The sequence below is a fragment of the Elephas maximus genome, chromosome 5 (genome assembly GCF_024166365.1).
Source record: "Elephas maximus indicus isolate mEleMax1 chromosome 5, mEleMax1 primary haplotype, whole genome shotgun sequence".
Taxonomy (NCBI): domain Eukaryota; kingdom Metazoa; phylum Chordata; class Mammalia; order Proboscidea; family Elephantidae; genus Elephas; species Elephas maximus.
In genome coordinates, this window is record NC_064823.1 from 110,290,030 (window position 1) to 110,304,958 (window position 14,929).

Consider the following 14,929-nt stretch of genomic DNA (forward strand, 5'->3'; position numbering starts at 1 on the left):
CTTGACTTCTCTTTATCAGCCATCATACTCCCACACCCAGTCAATCACCATTCATTTATTTGTTCCACAAATACTGAATGCCTGTTATGAGTCAGGAGTTCTGTTGGCACTATGGTTAAGCACTTGGCTGCTAACCAAAAGGTCAGCAGTTTGAACACACCCACTCCCCAGAAGAAAAGACCTGGCCATCTGCTCCTATAAGGATTTCACCCTGCAAGCCCTATGGGGCAGTTCTAATCTGTCATAGGGTCACCATGAATTGAATCAACTCCACAGCACATCCTACAGTGATCTATCTAAAACACAAGTCCTACCATGTGGTTTCTTCCTTAGTGCCTTTTGATTTTTCCCATTATACACAAAGTTTAAGGTCCTTTATGGCTTAGCCTCTATGCCTCTTCAGCCTTTTCTTCTACTTTAGTGTTCACTAATATGAAACATGGAAACCCTGGTGACACAGTGGTTAAGAGCTACAGCTGCTAACCAAAAGGTTGGCAGTTCGAATCCACCAGGCGCTCCTTGGAAACACTATGGGGCAGTTCTACCCTGTCCTATAGGGTCATAATAAGTTGGAATCTACTTGGCAGCAATGGGTTTAGTTTTGGTTTAATATGAAACACAGCCTATAGGCCTTTGCACTCACAGTTCTCTGTACCTGAATCAGCACCCCCCTCCTCTATTTGTCAATTCCACTGGTATTTCAAAATCCTGCTTTTACATCATCTCCTCTCTGAAGCCTTTCCTGATCCAGGAGGAAAACTAACCACTCCTCCTCCTTAGCACTGCTTTACCTTGCACATACTCCTGTCACAGCAATGTAGTTCTGTTCTATATTGTGATTATTGTTTGTTTGTTTCTTTGTTTTTGCTTATGTCTGTTCCTACTAAAGAACTCCTTTAGGACAGAGACTTATAAGTCTTTATGCTCCCAAATATGTTCCTAAAATGATCAATAATACTAATTACTCTTCAAGCTCATTCTGGGCCCAGGGCTTTTGCAATTGCTGTTCCGTCTTCTAGAACACTATTCCTCCAGATGTTCACATGACTTCTTGTTTGAGGCTGCAGCGTAATGTCACCATATCAGGGAGGCGTTCCCTAGCCACCCAATTAACACCCCATTCACTCTCTCTGTACCTTGTTTATTGTTTTCATAGGACTTAACATGATCTGAAACTATTATTTGTTTGTTTTCTCTCTCTCCACTCACTAAAATAAAAGATACATGAGAGTAGGAGCCATGTCTGCCTGGCATCAAAGTGTCTGGCAGATAGTAGGAAATCAATAAATATTTGTTAAATGAGTTTATTGAATACATTTTTAAAAGACAGGAAACAAAAATAAAGTCAGAAGACATTCCAGGTGAGCTTTATGCTAAAGCAAAAAGTTTTTGAAAAAAATTTATGAAAAATTGATGCCTTTGAATTACGGGGTTGGTGAAGAATATTGAAAATACCACGAGCTGCCAGAAGAACAAGCAAGTCTGTCTTGGAAGAAGTACAGCCAAAGTGCTCCTTGGAAATGAGGATGACAAGATTTTGTCTCATTTACTTTGGACATGTCACCAGCAGGACATGTCCTGGAGAAGGACATCATGCTTGGTAAAGTGGAGGGTCAACAAAAAAGGCAAAGACCCTCACTGACATGGATTGACACAGTGGCTGCAACAATGGGCTCAAACGTACCAACGATTGTGAGGATGGTGCAGGACCAGGCAGTGTTTCATTCTGTCGTACGTAGGGTCATTATGAACCAGAACCTATTTGATGGCACCTGACAACAAAGATGTTTTTCATTGCTCACTGATTCCCCAGCAATCAAGTCAGTAAATAAATTTGGTTTCAGTTGATGAAAGGGCATGGTGCTCTTTCTGTGGGGACAAATAGAACTCTCACACATTCAAGGTAAACTGCCATCTTTGCTTTCCCCCGTATTAGTGTTTAGAGGTTTATTGAGTCCTTTAGTATTTTGAGCCATTCAACAATCAGAGAATTCAAACACAAATTGTTTAAGATACAAGGTCTTACTGGAAGTTGTTTCATATTTGAGAGAGATAGGATATACTAATACTCTGTCATGGATTGAATTATGTCCCCCCCAAAAAATGTGTATATCAGTTTGGCTGGCCATGATTTCTGGTATTGTGTGATTTTCCTGCATGTTGTAAATCCTGCCTCTGTGATGTTAATGTGCAGCAGTTGTGTTAGTGAGGCAGGGCCCAATCTACAAGATTGGATTGTGTCTTGAGGCAATCTCTTGAGATATAAAAGAAAAAAGCAAGGAGAGAGACAGGGGGGCCTCATACCACCAAGAAAGCAGTGCCAGGAGCAGAGCGTGTCCTTTGGACCCAGGGTCCCTGTGTAGAGAAGCTCCTAGTCCAGGGAAAGATTGATGAGAAGGCTGACAGAGAGAGAAAGCCTTCCCCTGAAGCTGAGAGCCTGAATTTGGACTTCTAGCCTACTTTACTATGAGGAAATAAACTTCTCTTGGTTAAAGCCATCCACTTGTGGTATTTCTGTTATAGCAGCACTAGGTAACTAACACACACTCATTTTCAGATCCTTGGTACTCTAATTTTGAACTGTAAGATCACCAGAAATCAATCTACCTGGATTAAATTAAATCAAAACTCTTAGAAACATCTCCACTGAATTAAGATCTAATAAAATATCAGTGTAAGAAAGTCTGCTTTTTTAGGCATTGCTTTTTAAAACTTATCAATGAAGGAATTGTTTAGGATACTGTTAATTCATATAAATGGAAACCCATGTAATAAATTCTTCCTTGATTTCAGTGTCAAGAAAAACTTTGTCTTCATATGAACTCTTGAACTTCCATAATCACAATTATATTCAGCATTTTTTTTTCATCAATACTCCATGAAGACAGAGATATGTTTACTATGTCATCATAGACTATCCAGTACTAGAAGAGTACCAGGAACATTGTAGATGTCCAACAAATACTTATTGTTCAAAATCTAATGTCAGAGAAGTCTAGGAAAGAGAATGTTCCAAAAAGGAAGGAATGGCCAATCATGTCAAATGCTGATAGGGACTGAGAACTAGTCATTAAACATAGAAATAAGGAAGTTATGACTTTTGTAAAAGTAGTTTCATTAGAACTTAGATCACAAGGGGTTAAGAGTGATTAGGAATAGTATAGAGACAATGGAGATTACTCTTTCCAGAAGTTCAGCTGTTCAGAGAAAACAAGATATAGGGTGGTAGCTTGAGGGGAAAATAAGGACTAGATTGTAGGTAAGCTTTGTTTTTGTTTTTTAATGCCACAGAGATTTGACAGTAATTGACAATGTGAAAGAGCCAGTAAAGATAAGGGTTGAAAATATAGCATCAAGTAGACTTCTTCCAACTAGTATTCCGTGAATTCTATAGCCACAAGCAATTGATCCACTCAGCCTTTGGGGTGGGCTGTTGGCAGAGGCCACAGGCTGTTGCCTGCAGTCTGAGCAACCTCGTTTGGGATCCTTTAAGGGTAACTAGAAGGGAACAAAGTCTAATGGTGTGCCTTTGGACTCCACAGGTTATGAAAATAATGGAAAACATTCAGCTTTTTTCTTCTCTACTCTAAATCTCCAAAGGTTCACCTGAAGGACATACTGCTACCCATGGTGACCAATGAGCCAGTGGGGCTGCTGGAGAGGTTCCTGTTCTAGTCATCCAGGGAGTATGGCAGGCATCCCAAGGTGTCGCTGGTAGTACAGGGGCACAAGGAGAAGGACGAGGGCTCTTGCCTGGTGCAGCTCCAGAGAGGAGCCCCAAAAAGCAGCCCCAAATCTTAGTCTTCACATTAATTTGACATGTCTGACTTTTTGTAGCTGATGTACCTTTTTTTTAGGCCAGCTTTAGGGAGACTGTTCTAACAATGCATGCGTGTTCTACAAGTTAGAAAATTTTTTTATTAGCGCTCACCATTATTTTGACATAGTTGAAATAAATAAGTTCATTTGGATTTAAAATTCACTTATATTATCACAGGACGATTTTATGTTACATTTCCTAATGAAAGGTAGGAAAAGAACTGAGTTCTTTAATATTTCAATTGTAAACATTGAATGGTTGTTACAGTCAAAATTTCTCATTGTTTAGAACTACTAAGAATTCAAAGAGATCATCATTAAAAAGTCTTGACCAAGACATGTGTATAGCCGTTTCAAACTTAAATATTTAAAAATTATGTTTTCAAAAGTAAGCTCAAGTTTGAAAATATATTATTTGGAAGTTTTATACAATTCAACATTTATTCAATAAAGTCAATATTTATTATCTTCCTTTTAATTTTGTATTTTTTTTCACAGTTTTGTACTATAATATTTATCTGTATTTTTTTTATATGTATATGTATAGACACACACACATACATATTTTTTTTTTTTTTAAACCAAGCCCTATATAAATGTCCCAAGGCACTGGTGGGTCAGTGGTAGAATTCTTACCTTCCATGTAGGAGACCCAGATTTGATTCTGCCCAATACACCTCATGTGCAGCTACCACCCCTCTGTCAGTGTAGGCTTGTATATTGCTATGATGCTGAACAGGCTTCAGCAGAGCTTCCAGACTAAGATGGACTAAGAAGAAAGGATCTAATTCCAAAAATCAGCCAATGAAAACTTGACAGATCATAATAGTCAGATCAGCAAACTCTCAGGCAGCCTTTTGTTCCATTATGCATGAGGTAACAGTGAGTCAGGGCTACTCAATAACACTAAGAACAGTAACAGCAAAACAACTGGGAGACTTCTGCCCACTTTGTCAGAACCCAGTTTAGTTTACAAGTCTTAGAAGTAAAGTCTAAATTTATTCATGTATAAAGGTCCACTATAGTTTTCAGACTTTTATCAAGTGCAGTACTTCTTGAAGATTTTCCAAAAAGCAGACTTCCTTGGGGATGTGAATTCACTGGCAGATTTGGCAAGTCACCCCAAATAAACATCCAAAAAAAATATCCCTTGCCGTCGAGTCCATTATGACTCATAGCAACTATAGCGACCCCATACGACAGAGCAGAACTGCTCCATAGGGTTTCCAAGGCTGTACTCTTTACATAAGCAGAGTGCCACATTTTTCTCCCATGGAGCAGCTCTTGGGTTTGAACCGTTGACCTTTCGGTTAGCAGCTGGAGTTCCTTCCCAACATAGTTTTATACAAATGAAATTTTAAGACCACCTCTCCCCCAAACCAAACTGCCATTCCTCAGTTTCTTCTACAGTGAAATTTTGCATTGGCCACTCTGTGAATGTCTTCCAGAGCTAGTTTAAGGTGACTCCAGAAACCCTGGAATTCTAGCATGCCTCTGAACTTATGCTTGGATATATTTTCCTGGGGTGGTACGCTTTGCTTGGTTTCCCTTTTACAGCAGAAAAGATGAAGAGAAGCATCAATAAAATTATGGGGCCTATGCTCCTGCATTTAAATGAACCTAAGAAGATTTGATTAAAATTGCTGAGATCTCAAATCATATAAGAAAGCACCTAGCACAGAGTTCAGTGCTTAGTTTTCATTCAATAAATATGAGTTACTTTTTGCTTTTCTCCTTGAAGCTTTTAAAGTAGAGAAGGAATTTGGAAGGAAAAAAAAAAAAAGAGAGAGAGGTAAGCACCATTCCTGGTTAATAACAAGTAGTTTATCTGGCTTTCAAATTAAAATGTAAAATAAAGAAGTTTATTTTTAAGAGTATATACAGCTTCCAAGGAGTCCTGGTGGTACAATGGTTAAGCGCTCAGCTGCTAACTGAAACATCAGTGGTTCAAACCCACCAGCCGCTCCATGGGAGAAAGACCAGGTCTGCTCCCACAAAGATTGGAAAAAAAAAAACCCAAACCCATTGCCGCGGAGTTGGTTTCAACTTAGAGCAGCCTGATAGACAGAATAGAACTGCCCCATAGGGTTTCCAAGGAGCGGCTGGTGGATTCAAACTGCCAACCTTCTGATTAGCAGCCGAGTTCTTAACCACTGGAATCACTATGAGCTGGATTCCATTCAATAGAACCTAACAACAACAATAGGGCTTCCAATGATGAACTATTCTAGTTTGAAAGAATACTGTTTGGTGGATGATAAACCCCAACTACACTAATTCCTTGTTATTTCATTCATTTCATCTCTGACTCCAGTATCCTGAGTATTATGTTCAAAAATGAACGTGTTTTGTTATAACTAGGCAGTCAACACTTTGTCAAAGGTTAGAGAAAAAGAACTTAACCCACATTGCAGGTGGCATTTTTGCTGAGAATCTTTTCACTACAGTGAATATTAGGAAAGAAAGACACTCTGAATAGCCATCTCTTGCTTTTCTTTCTTGTGTGACAGTTTCATTTTCAAACAGAAGCAGGAGGAAAAAAAAAAAACCCTCCCCAGGAGGTAACGGTTGCTGCAGCACTCCCCATGCTGTCAATCAACCAGAGAACCATCTGCCCCACTTTAGATTTCAGGAGCCATCTTGCACATCTGCTGTACTTTTTCTAATGTCACTTATAGAACCCACTACAAGCTGTTAGAGTGAATTAGGGGAACCAGGGTGCAGCTGCATGTAGCCAATTTTGGAGTTTTTCAGCTGGGTCCTAAATGTCAATCTCTGTTCCAAAAAAAATTTTTTTTCTTATGAGATTAGAACCACAAAGCGAAAAAGTTATTTTGTAATAACTTCTAAAGAGAACGCATCTTAAAAATGTGCCCTCTGAAAGTTTAAAAATATATATATTTTAACATCTCCCACCAAATGTTTAAGCTAAGTGTGTAAATGTTTAAATAATCCTTAATGAGTTTCTCTTAAAAAAAATATCATGTGAGAAAAATGTTCTTAAAACCTTAACTCAATAACTGAGTACTTTCTAGTACGGAACCAAGTTTGATGTCTGCTATAGGGATGTTAGAAGTTTGTAGGCTAGAAATCTAAAGTATTAAAAGCTTCAAGTCAGTTTCTCTATATCACTCTCAAATTAACAAAAAGACAAATACAGTATTTAGTTAACTGTGTTTGAGGGAAATGAGGATTTTCACGTTTATGATCGTAAAACATAAGATTTAAAAAGATTACTGACCCAGAATACTAACCCATAGTAAATTATTTTTGGCTACATGCCAAGATTCTGTTCAATGTTTTTCTCAGTATCAGCTCCTGCAGCACCCTGTATATGTTTTCAAGATAACGCTTATCATGCTGCAATGATTTGTTTACTTGGTTCACCCACTATAATGATTCTTAGAAATGCAGGGACATTTTATACTTATGTCAACAGTATCATGCATACTAGGCTCTTTTAAAAACGTTTAACAAATGAAAAGTCAATGTATAATAGGAAAAAAAATTATGGTAGTCTTTGAAATGGTCTTTAATAGAAGCAATCAGAAGCCACATCCAGGTGACTGTTTTGCTGAAACTCTAGATGTTTTACCCCAACATCTGTCTGCTTACTGCATCTGTCTTTCCTCCTATGCAAGGCCAGCCCTCCACCTGTGAAGCAGATCTTACCTCCTTTCACTTACTCAAGGACATCCTTCCCGAAGTTCTACCAGCTCTCTCCCACATCATTCATTGTCCCATCATTTTACCGTCATCAGCTTATAAAACAAACTATAATTCTTGCGCCTTTAACAACCCCAAAACTTCTTGACCTCACATCTCCATTTATGTTCTCTTCCATTGCAAAACTCCTTGAAAGAACTGTCTATACTTCCTGTCTCCAATTCCTCTTCTCCCAGTCTCTCTGCGACCCACTTCAAGCATGCCTTTTACCCTTAACTATCCACTGCAAAAGGAGCCATGAAGTGGTTAAGCCCTCAGCTGCTAACTGAAAGTTCGATAGTTCGAATCTACCAGCTGTTCTGCGGGTGAAGATGTGGCAGTGTGCTCCCATAAAGATTTACAGCCTTGGAAATCCTGAGGGACAGTTCTACTCTGTCCTATAGGGTCACTGTGAGTTGGAATTGACTCCATGACAATGAGTTTATCCACTGCAAATGCCTTTGTAATTGTTTCCATGATCTTTATGTTATTTATCTATTGTTCAGTTCTCAATCCTTCTTTTACTTGACCAAAATATCCCCCTTTTCTTTTCATCCCCACTATTTCTCAGTCTTTATTGCTGGTTCATCTTCGTCTCTCTGACTTTTAAACTTTGGGGTGCCACTGACTCAGTCCTCGGGCATCTTCTCTGCAGTCACTCCTTTGTAATTTTGTCCATTCTTTTGGCTTTAAATACCATCTATACTCTGCTAACTCTCAAGTTTAGTTTTCCAGTCCAGACCTCTCTCCGGAACTCTAGGGTCATATCTGCCTACTTGAATATCTAATCGGCTTTTCAAACTTTACATACCCAAAACCAAATTCTTGATCTCCAACCTCAAAACAGAGAAAAATTAATTTCTTCCCACAATCTTCTTCATCTCAGTTTATCTAGGTTTCCAGTTTATTATATTAAATCCTTGGAGGTATCCTTGACTCTTCTCTTTCTCTCACACACTCCATATAATCTTTTGGTAAATCCTACTAAGTCTATCTTCAAAGCATATCCATAATCTGATCCTTTCTCAGTATGTCCACCAATGCCATCTTGGTCCAAGTCATCATCTCTTAGTGCAGTTATTACAATAATCCCCTAACTAGTCTTTCTGCCTCACTTCAGTTTACTCTTAACATGGCTGCAAAAGTGATCTTGTTAAAACCCAAGTCAGATCTTCAGGCCTTTGCTCAGAACCCTCCAATGGCTTCCCTTCTCAGTCCAATAAAATCCAAAGTCTTTACAATGGTGTACAAGGCCCCGTGCTCTTTCTCCGTCTCCCCTCTGGACTTCTACTACTGTTTCCTCCACCAATTATACTCCAATCATACTGTTCTCACATTTTCTCAAACATGCCAAACAGTCATCCACCTTAAAAGCTAAGAAAATATTTCTTCCTCAGTGTGAGATGTCTGAGTGCCCTCATATATCTTTATGATTCACTCTCATCTACTTCAGATCTTGGATGAAATGTCATCTTCTCAATAAGCATTTCTACATCATCCTGTTTAAAATTTAAACCTTTCATTTTCTTCTCTCCCATCCCCAACCTCTGCTCATTGGCGGTTCCTCAAAAAGTTAAACATAGAACTACCGCATGATCCAACAATTCCACTCTTAGGTATATACCCAAAAGACTTTAAAACAGGGACTCAAATAGATTCTTGTACACCAATGTTTACTACAGCATTATTCGTAATAGCCAAAAGTGGAAACAACCTAAGTGTCCATCAAAAGATGAATGGATAAACAAAATTTCTAAGAAATAAAATGTCTAATAAATAAAATATCTAGAATAGGTAACTGCATAGAGATAAAAGTCTATTAAATGTTACCAGAGGCTGGGAGAAGAGGGAAATGGGGAGTTACTGCTGAGGGGGTGCTGAGTTTCTGTTTGGAGTGATGAAAAACTTTGGACAATGCATAGTGATAATCGTAGCACAACATGGTCATTAATGTCACTGAATTAAGAATTGGACACTTTAAAATGGCTAAAATGGCAAACATTTTGATACATATATTACCACAATAATTTTTTAAAGGATATGATTATCAACCGAATAAGGCTGCTAGAGAGGAAGAGAACAAAAATGACTCCCAGGTTTCTGGCTTTGATAACAGCATTAAGAGGTGAAATCACCAACTGACATGGAGAATAGTGGAGGAGGAAAAAGTTGTCAGAGGGTGGAGACAATATATGCTGAATTTTGGGCATGCCCAAGTGGAGAGTTGTAGTGGACAGTTAATATATTGGTCTCAAGCTTATAAAAATATCTGAGAGGGAGTCATCAGGCCATATGTGGAGCTGATGTCACAGCAGTGGAGGAGTAGAATGAACCCTGGGAAACATCAGAGTTTAAAGCAATGTTTCCCAGTCTAAGGACTTAGAGCATCAAATCACCTTCTATTTTAAAAATACAGATTCTCTGGAGACCCTCCCTAACCTACGGAATAAGAATCTTTGGAGATGAGACTGAGGAATCTATATATTTTTAAAAGACCCCAGTTAACTCTTCTTGGGCTACCAAGCGGCAACTGCAAATCCAGTGATTAAAGTAATGGATAGAAGAGGAGACCAAGGAGTATATTTAAGAGAAGACGCAAGAAAGGTAACAAATAATAATATTTGCTGTGTACTTACTATGAGTCCAGCATTGTTTTGAATAAACACTTTACTGCACAGTGGTATTAGATCCTCACGATCCTATAAATGGTGGTGGTGGTAATTAGTTGCTGTTGAGTCAATTCAGACTCATGGTGGCCCCAATGTGCACTGAGTAGAACTGATCCATAGAATTTTCAAGGCTGTGACCTTTCAGAAGCAGATTACCAGGCCCGTCTTCTGATGTGCCTCTGGATGTGTTTGAACCGCCAAACTTTTGGCTAGTAGCTGAGTGTTGAACGCTTTGCGAGTAGGTATTATTGTTATCCCCAGTTTACAGATGAGGAATTTGAGGCACGGGGAGGTTGATTAACTTACTTAAGGTCACATAGCTAATAGTTATAGAGCCAGGAATTGAATCTAGCCCTTGCTCTAAAGTCAGTGCTTCAAAAATTTTAAAGTGCTTACAAATCACCTTGGTATTTAAAAATGCGGATTCTTATTGTGTGGGTCTAAGGTGGGAACTGAGATTCTGCATGTGTAACAAACTCACAGGTGACACGAATGTTGCTGATCTTGGGATCACACTTTGGATAGCAAAGATCTACCATTGGTTCTCAACCTTGGTTACATTTTAGAACAACCTGGTAAAGAGTAACAAGTCCCTGGCCCCACCACAAACCAGTTCAAGCAGAATCTTTGGGGCTTGTGCAGAGAAGAATCTGGGAGTGAGGATGGGGCATTAAAAGTAATTAAAATTAATTTATTTAAATAAGAGGAAGAACAACAGCAGCAACAACAAAAGGAAGAAGAAGGAAAAGGAGGAGGGAGGGAGGCAGTGATCATACTGCGCTGACCAAAGAGTGTAATTAAACAAATCAATCTAATTCTGTGGGACCTCGGTGGTCTAATTAAAAGATAAATAAACAAAGCCACAATTTGAAAGTTTAAACTTACCTTGCAAAAAAAAAAAAAAAAAATTAAAAGTAGAATCTTCCTGAGTAGAAAAAAGATAAAGAAAGAAAACCATGAAAGTAACTTTATGGAAAGGATGAAGACCAACCAAATAGAAAGTCCATTCCCTAAGTGCACAAAGAAAATGTTTTAATGAAAGCAATAAAAAAAATTTATTATTTTCTTTAAAATGTTTCCCCAATTTTAAATCAAAAAATGCTAAAGCCAGACATGAAACTATGAATGAATAAAATTAGGATGGTTTTAATTTCAGAAGAAAGAAAGAGGATATGTCTTTTGTTTTTGTTGTTATTAGGTGCTGTCCGGTTGGTTCCGACTCACAGCAACCCTATGCACAACAGAACTAAATACGGCCCTGTTCTGAGCCATCCTTACAATCGTTGTTATGCTTGAGCTCACTGTTGCAGCCACTGTGTCAATCCACCTCTTTGAGGGTCTTCCTCTTTTCTGCCAACCCTGTACTTTGCCAAGCATGTGATGTCCTTCTCCAGGGACTGATCCCTCCTGACAACATGTCCAAAGTATGTAAGATGCAGCCTTGCCATCCTTGCTTCTAAGGAGCATTCTGGTTGTACTTCTTCTAGGACAGATTTGTTCGTTCTTTTGGCAGTCCATGGTATACTCAATATTCTTCGCCAATACTACAATTCAAAGGCGTCCATTCTTCTTCAGTCTTCCTTATTCATTGTCCAGCTTTCACATGCATATGATCCGATTGAAGATACCATGGCTTGGGTCCGGTGCACCTTAGTCTTCAAGGTGACATCTTTGCTCTTCAAAACTTTAAAGAGGTCCTTTGCAGCAGATTTACCCAATGCAATGCATCTTTTGATTTCTTGACTGCTGCTTCCATGGCTGTTGATTGTGGATCCAGGTCAAATGAAATCCTTGACAACTTCAATCTTTTCTCCATTTATCATGATGTTGCTCATTGGTCCAGTTGTGAGGATTTTTGTTTTCTTTATGTTGACGTGTAATCCATAGTGAAGGCTGTGGTCTGATCTTCATTAGTAAGTGCTTCAAGTCCTCTTCACTTTCAGCAAGCAAGGTTGTGTCATCTGTATAACACAGGTTGTTAATGACTCTTCCTCCAACCCTGATGCCCCATTCTTCTTCATATAGTCCGGTTTCTCGTATTATTTGCTCAGCATACAGATTGAATAGGTATGGTGAAAGAATACAACCCTGACACACACCTTTCCTGATTTTATACCAATCAGTATCTCCTTGTTCTGTCCGAACAACTGCCTCTTGATCTATGTAAAGGTTCCTCATGAGCCCAATCAAGTGTTCTGGAATTCCCATTCTTTGCAATGTTCTTCACAACTGACTGGAAGAGAACCATATTTATGCCTATTCCCAAGAAAGGTGATCCAACCGAATGCAGAAATTATAGAACAATATCATTAATATCATATGCAAGCAAAATTTTGCTGAAGATCATTCAAAAATGGCTGCAGCAGTATATTGATGGGGACCTGCCAGAAATTCAGGCCGGTTTCAGAAGAGGACGTGGAGCCAGGGATATCATTGCTGATGTCACCTGGATCCTGGCTGAAAGCAGAGAATATCAGAAGGATGTTTACCTGTGTTTTATTGACTATGCAGAGGCATTTGACTGTGTGGATCATAACAAATTATGGATAACATTGCGAAGAATGTCTTTTATAAAGAGATCATTAATTTATAAAGCCAGCATATAAATGTATATATCCACATACCCACATAATAAAAAAATGAAATAAAATTGCTCACTACTTAAATTCAAATTTTGTTAATTTCTTCTAAGTAGCTGTAAACTAAACCAATTTGGATATATGCAGATTTGAAAAAAAGATATAAGGGAGGTTTCTGATAAATCTTATATGGTATGTCTCCTTTCAAATATATCTAAAATAAGTTACAGTATTATTCATACAAAGCTGCAAATTGTTTACTATCTGGATAGTCCCTTTATTACATATCCATGTTGTGTAAGAAATTACTCCAAAACTTAGTAGCCTAAGACAACACGCATTTATTATCTCAAGGTTTTTGTAGGTCAGAAATTTGGGAATGGCTTAACTGTGTGGTTCTGATGAGGTTGCAGGGTGTCTCCTGAGGTTGCAGTCAAGATGTAGGCTGGGGCTACAATCAAAGACTTGATTGGGGCTGGAGGATCCACTTCCACAACGTTATTCACATAGCTGTTGGCAGGAGGCCTCAGTTCTTTGCCTTAGGGTTACTTGAGTGTCCTCATGGCCAGGAAGCTGGCTTCTGCAGAGTGAGTGATCCAAGAAGGAGAGAGGAGGAAGCTGCAATGCCTTTTATGACATAGCATCAGAAGTTACATACTGTCCCTTCCTCCATCTCATATTTGTTAGAAGGGAGTCACTAAATCTAGGCCACATTCAAGGGAAAGAGAATGAAACTCCACCACTTCAGGAGAGGAGTATCAGAGGATTTGGAGACATACATTAAAACCAACACAATCTCCCACTTTGGAGAGTGGTGTCTGGGGTCTTAAACACTAGCAAGTGGCCATCTAAGATGCATCAATTGGTCTCAACCCACCTGGATCAAAGGAGAATGAAGAACGCCAAGGACACAAGGTAATTATGAGTCCAAGAGACAGAAAGGGCCACATAAATCAGAGACTACATCAGCCTGAGACCAGAAGAACTAGATGGTGCCTGGCTACAACTGATGACTGCCCTGACAGGGAACACAACAGAGAACCCCTGAAGGAGCAGGGGAGCAGTGGGATGCAGACCTCAAATTCTTGTACAAAGACAAGACTTAATGATCTGACTGAGACTAGAAGGTCCCCAGTGTTCTTGGCCCCCAGTCCTTCTGTTAGCCCGAGACAGGAACCATTCCCAAAGCCAACTCTTCAGACAGGGATTGGACTGGACAATGGAATAGAAAAAGATGCTGGTGAAGAATGAGCTTCTTGGATCAAGTACACACTTGAGATTATGGTGGCATCTCCTATCTGGAGGGGAGATGAGAGGGCAGAGGGGGTCAGAAGCTGGCAAAATGGACATGAAAAGAGAGAGTGGAGGGAGAGACTGGGCTGTCTCATTAGGGGAGAGCAATTAGGAGTATATAGCAAGGTGTATATAAATTTTTGTATGAGAGACTGACTTGATTTGTAAACTTTCACTTGAAGCACGATAAAAATTAAAAAAAAAAAAAAAACACAATCCCTTTCATGTAGTTGTTGTTATTAGTTGCCTTCAAGTCAATTCCACAGCTTAATATCTGAGTTCTCTGTAAAATAGATGATTATCTGTATTTCTGGGAGAAATAAAAAAGCCTAGTTTGCATATCTCCAGTGTCTAACTTCCCCTTCATTCCTTCCACTACATTTCTACCTTCACTTCTCCTATGAATCTCTTCTCCGAAGGTAACTAATGCCTCTCAGATGATAAATTAAATGGATACATTTCACGTCTTATTTTTATATCTCTGCAGCATTTGGTACTGTTAAACACTCCCAACATGAAGCTGTCTTCCTTTTGGCTTCTAATATAATATTGGTTCTTGCTTTTCTGTTGTGGTATGTGCCTAGACTAGGTTCCCAACCCTGGCTGCATGTATACCATATTTTTAAGCAAATAACATGTGCGTTATATGTTTTTTTGCAAGCCATGCAACCCTCTCATGCATTATTTTCCTATGTGTGTTATGCATGTTTTATGTGTGGGCACTTTTAATCCCATGAAGTTATCCAACCAGTCTTTCAGTGGGAGATTCCATCTCAAATTTAGAACTGCTTGCTTATAGCTATTACAATATTTGCTGGGCCTACAAAAACAACATATATTAAAATGGAAAGGGAAATATATGTT

General features: G+C 38.9%; 1 protein-coding gene across 1 annotated transcript in view; it reads left to right on the forward strand.

Moving 5' to 3' along the window:
* The first annotated feature begins 11,590 nt into the window (after window positions 1-11,590).
* The window catches only part of FRYL (FRY like transcription coactivator), a 344,107-nt gene continuing 340,768 nt past the window's right edge, over window positions 11,591-14,929 (forward strand). Inside the window, exon 1 of the mRNA XM_049886274.1 lies at window positions 11,591-11,617. The gene's annotated coding sequence lies outside the window, so the exon portion shown is untranslated. The remainder of the gene's footprint in view (window positions 11,618-14,929) is intronic.